The sequence below is a fragment of the Bactrocera neohumeralis genome, unplaced genomic scaffold (assembly GCF_024586455.1).
Source record: "Bactrocera neohumeralis isolate Rockhampton unplaced genomic scaffold, APGP_CSIRO_Bneo_wtdbg2-racon-allhic-juicebox.fasta_v2 ctg4410, whole genome shotgun sequence".
Classification (NCBI taxonomy): Eukaryota; Metazoa; Arthropoda; class Insecta; order Diptera; family Tephritidae; genus Bactrocera; species Bactrocera neohumeralis.
This window is the reverse complement of record NW_026091446.1, coordinates 1-4,887: the sequence shown is the minus strand read 5'-3', so window position 1 is coordinate 4,887 and position 4,887 is coordinate 1. Positions and strand designations below refer to the sequence as shown.

Below are 4,887 nucleotides of genomic sequence, written 5' to 3'. Positions count from 1 at the left end.
TACAAATTTGTTCAGCGTACTTGACAGCGAAAACGTGTAGTAGTATTTGTGCAGCGCAAACGTAAAATGTAGTAGTATTGAGGCTTGCACACGACTGTTTTAGATCATTGGCATACATATGTACATATACAAAAAAGCAAACAAAATCTGGAGTGTCATACTATGCAATTCGGCGTAATACTACAAAATACCGTTATTTTGAGCATAAACATGTTATATGTAGGTATCTCACTTGTTTGGCTGGTTCATTATTGAAAGTTTTATGCAAGTGTAAAGAAGTGTCGAAAAATAAAATTAAAAAATAAATAAAAACTAAACCAAAAAGATGAAGCGATCAAAAAATCAATAATCTATTTCATCTATTTTTAAAAAACCAAAGCAAAGTGGTTAGTGCTAAAATTTGACTCTAAATCTACTTCCTAAAAACCCAGTTAAATTTGGCAATGCATATTAAGAGTGATTATGGTTGATTTCCGGAGAAATTATTGATTATATTAATCTAACATAATCCAAGTCACTGAATTTAAATAAACTACCAGTATGTTATTTATGTATGTAAATAACAAATACAATAACAACAATAAGAAATAACAATAAATGTATGTGCATAAATTCTTAAGAAAAGTGTTGACAAATTTAACTAGTTTTTGTAGTAAATCAAATTACGCTGTTTAAGTTCATACATGTGTTTGTTGTGATTAAGGTTTATGTTTTTCTTCTATGTTGTTTTTTGTCTATTTGTTTAAATATTTATAGATGTTGTTTTGGAAAATCCAAGCAGTACAAATGTGTGTAGTTCAAGTTCTTTAGGTGAATCAATGAGAAAGGTGAAAAAGAATGCAAACAAAATAATAAATTAAAGATTTTAAAATTTTTTTGTTAATACATATCTAGATCAGCATGACAGTTTAAATCAAACTGCTGAAATAGACATGGTTGATGCATTCCAATCTGAAGAGAGTCTTGATATTTGGCAAGCGGATCAGTTTGACATTGCTAAGGCAAATAGCAAGTCTTTAGACGACACAACAAAAAAAAATATTCTCACATCGACATTGCTTCCAAAAGAACCATTTGAATTTCCAGCTACAGAAAAAAAATCGCAAAAAAGATGTTTTCAAAAGAAGTGGATTACAGATGGAGATTTCGCTTGGCTTGTCTACTCTAAAAGTGGAGGCAGCGTTTTTTGTAAACCTTGTTGGTTATTTTTTCACGAAGGTGTGGGAAAAGGTGGGCATCAAAATCCTGGACATTTTGTGACTGGCTATCGAAAATGGAAGAATGCAAAAGAAAATTTTAATAAACACAAGCAAAACATATACCATTTAGAATGTGTTCAAAAGGCCACTTCATTCTTAAATGTGCTATCTAGCAAACAAGAGATAAGGTCTCGATTGGATATGCAGCGCGCAAACGAAGTAGAAGAAAATAGAAATGCTCTCAAACCTATTATTGAAACAATCTTTTTTTGTGCAGAGCAAGAACTTCCTTTAAGAGGCAACCATGATAGCGGCGCGCTGTCATTAACTCGGCCTGAACAGAAGGATGGAAAATTTAGAGCCCTATTACGCTTCAGATTGGATGCTGGCGATGAAAATTTGAGAGCTCAAATCGCGAATAGTGCTAAGAATGCCAAATATTTAAGCCCAGATATTCCAAATGAGATTCTCGAGACTGGCGCTAATATTGTGACAAGCAAAATAATTAGTAAAGTGAATAGCGCAAAGTGTTTTAGCATTCTTGGTGATGAAACAATGGATGTTGCAGGTAAAGAGCAACTTTCGTTATGTCTACGGTATGTAGACTGTAACGTGGCTTTTACCACCTTACAATAATTTACGTCAACTTCGCTCCACAGTACATCATGTACCTTCACCATACCACCATACCACCATACGTACTAAACTTCACCGCATTGACTACGCACCCAACTCACCTCACTACGATGATGAAAGCTGCTAGATCTTTCCACCATACGTACTAACGCACCATACGCATACAACTTACCTCGCTACGGTGACGAAAGCTGCGCTATGCTGCTATATAAGCAAGCACTTCACACCGAACGGGCCCTTTTTTTCTCCAGCTCGCCAGCGAGGACGGTCGCACAGCAATCGGCAGCAATAGGCAGCGTGAAGCCGAAGGACCATCATCACCGCCGGATACATCACCGTGCCAGCTTTAGCAAGCGTCAACGCCGGGCACGTTAGTTTCACCCGTTTTCATCACCGCCGTGCCAACTTCATCAAGCGTCAACGCCGGGCACGCTAATTTCACCCGTTTTCATCAACGCCGTCTACATCGCCGTACCAGCTTTAACAAGCGTCAACGCCGGGCACGTTAGTTTCACCCGTTTTCATCACCGCCGTGCCGACTTCATCAAGCGTCAACACCTGGCTCATAGATTCCGTTTATTTCCGTCGCCGTGCCAGTTTCAACAAGCGTCAACACCTGGCTCATAGATTCCGTTTATTTCCGTCGCCGTGCCAGTTTCAACAAGCGTCACCGCCTGATTCATCAATCCCGTTTATTTCCATCGCCGTGCCAGTTTCAACAAGCGTCAACACCTGGCTCATAAATTCCGTTTATTTCCGTCATCGTGCGAGGTTCAACAAGCGTCACCGCCTGACTCATCAATCCCGTTTATTTCCATCGCGCTGGTCTGGCTGTCCGCATAAGGAGTGGGGGTGTGGATATAACTTTACGAGGATAAAACTCGTCTCTCTTTTGCTAAGGGTTCGTGGGTCCCAAGGCTGACCCTGGAGCGGCTGAGCATACCTCAGCTAAGGACGAAACCCCATTACAAATGGCGCCCGAGCAGGGACCTGACTTTGTGAGTGATAGTGAAAAACATGAAACAGTCACCAACGCTCATGAATCAGGTTCGCCGCGCCCCCCACACAATCATAAGCATCGCAGTACTCCAGCGACGAAGGCTCTAACGCTTGAGACGGACACGACCAGTTGGATTTACTGGCTGAAGAAGAACCGATTAGTCACCGAGTGCAGACGACACCACATCGCTGTCGAAGGACGCACCGTAGCAGACCTCCGTAGCGAGCTGAGCGCCTGCATTCGTGCAAAGCGCCACCATAAATCCACGGAGGACCTAGTGCAAGCTTTGGAAAGGGAAATGAAGGAGGAAGGTAACGCCACCATACTCGTTCCAACCACCACGGTAAGAATTCCAAAGAAAGCGGTAGCAACACGTGGCGACATAACCTCAGCTGCAAGAGTGCCGGATTTGGAGGTTATAAACTCCGTGCGGCGATGGAACATACGCTACAGCGGTCGCGAAAATTTACACGACTTTCTAGAGCGATGCGAAGAACTAGCGGAATGCTACTCTATAGCAAACAACCAGCTTCTTGCCACGATGCCGGAAATTCTGCAGGACAAAGCGCTGCAATGGTTTCGTGTAAAACGCAACACCATCAACACGTGGGACGACTTTCGTTACGAGGCTGAGCGGTTCTTTTTACCGAAGCGTCACCTCGCACATCTGGAGGAAACCATCCACCAGCGCAAGCAATTTCCCAGAGAGAAGGCAAAGGATTATGTGCTGGCTATCCAAACGCTTATCCGCCAGCACCCGAAACTTCGCGATGAAGATCACACCGAACGCATATATGACGGAAGGGTGGAATATCGCTTATATGTCCGTCGGAGCGATTTCAACAGTGTGGACGAACTACTCGAATTAACGGAAGAATTCGAGTTGCTGAAAGGCGAGGAGACCAGGCAAGCGAGAAACACCAATCACTGTTTGACGGCGATAAGTAATAAGTATTGCCGCGAGAAAGTTTGTTGGCGATGCAAGCAGCCGGGACACCGAAGACACCAATGTCGCAACCAGCAGCGAATATTTTGCTCTCGCTGCGGACTCGACGGAACCATGTCGCGGGACTGCAATTGTCCTACACATGTGGCAGTGTGCGCCACTCCGCCCGAACCCCGCACAGCGGCACGCAAAGCAACGCTTCCGCACCCAGAAGGGAAGCAAGATGGCCATTATTATCTGCCCATCACTATTGCGGGCATGCAGGTCGTAGCCCTGGTGGACACCGGAGCCACGCTCACATACATCGGTAAGGAACTCCAGCGTCATTTAGACAACCACAGGATTAAAGCCAAACGCCAGACCCGTCGCATTCAGCTAGCTAACCGGACGTATATACCTAGCACGAAAATGTATCCCGTTACCATCGAGCTGGGCAAGAAGACGACGCATCTACTCGTATCCGCTTTACCGACGCTGTCGGAACATGTCATCCTGGGCATGGATTTCCTGAGGAAGAGGGACCTGACTATCACCATCGATGGTCAACCCCTAGCCGCTACACGCCTGAGCACGCAGGCACCTGCCGACCACCTCGCGATGCTAACCGAGAGGCAACATCTTACAGAAAGGGAGAATCACCAATTGAATGCGCTCCTCACTGAAAACGCAGCAGTGTTCTCGACGATCACCGGCCCCAGCACAGCCGCCGAGCATGTGATTCGGCTTAAACACGATCGCCCACTGAAGCAGAGATATTATCCGCGCAACCCAGCGATGCAAGGAGTAATCAATCAGGAGGTGAACGAACTGATTGCAACCGGCTGCATCGAAATCTCTAACAGCGCTTACAGCTCGCCCATTGTCTTAGTGCGAAAGAAACAAGGAAGTTGGCGAATGTGTATCGACTACCGGCAACTTAACGCAGCAAGTATACCAGACGCATACCCACTTCCCCAAATAAACGCAATCCTAGACCAGTTGAAGGAAGCTCGGTTTATCTCGACCATCGACCTGAAGAACGGCTACTGGCAGATTCCGCTACACCCCCGCTCACGCCCGTACACCGCGTTTACCGTACCGGGGAGAGGTTTATTCCAGTGGCAGTG

The 4,887-nt window shown here is 45.1% G+C and overlaps 1 long non-coding RNA gene across 1 annotated transcript; it reads left to right on the top strand.

The window, feature by feature from the left end:
- Positions 1-2,068: 2,068 nt before the first annotated feature.
- On the top strand, positions 2,069-2,715 carry LOC126767164 (uncharacterized). The gene is made up of 2 exons (XR_007669021.1): positions 2,069-2,343; positions 2,405-2,715. It is a non-coding gene; the product is annotated as an uncharacterized LOC126767164 (long non-coding RNA).
- The last annotated feature ends 2,172 nt before the right edge of the window (positions 2,716-4,887 follow it).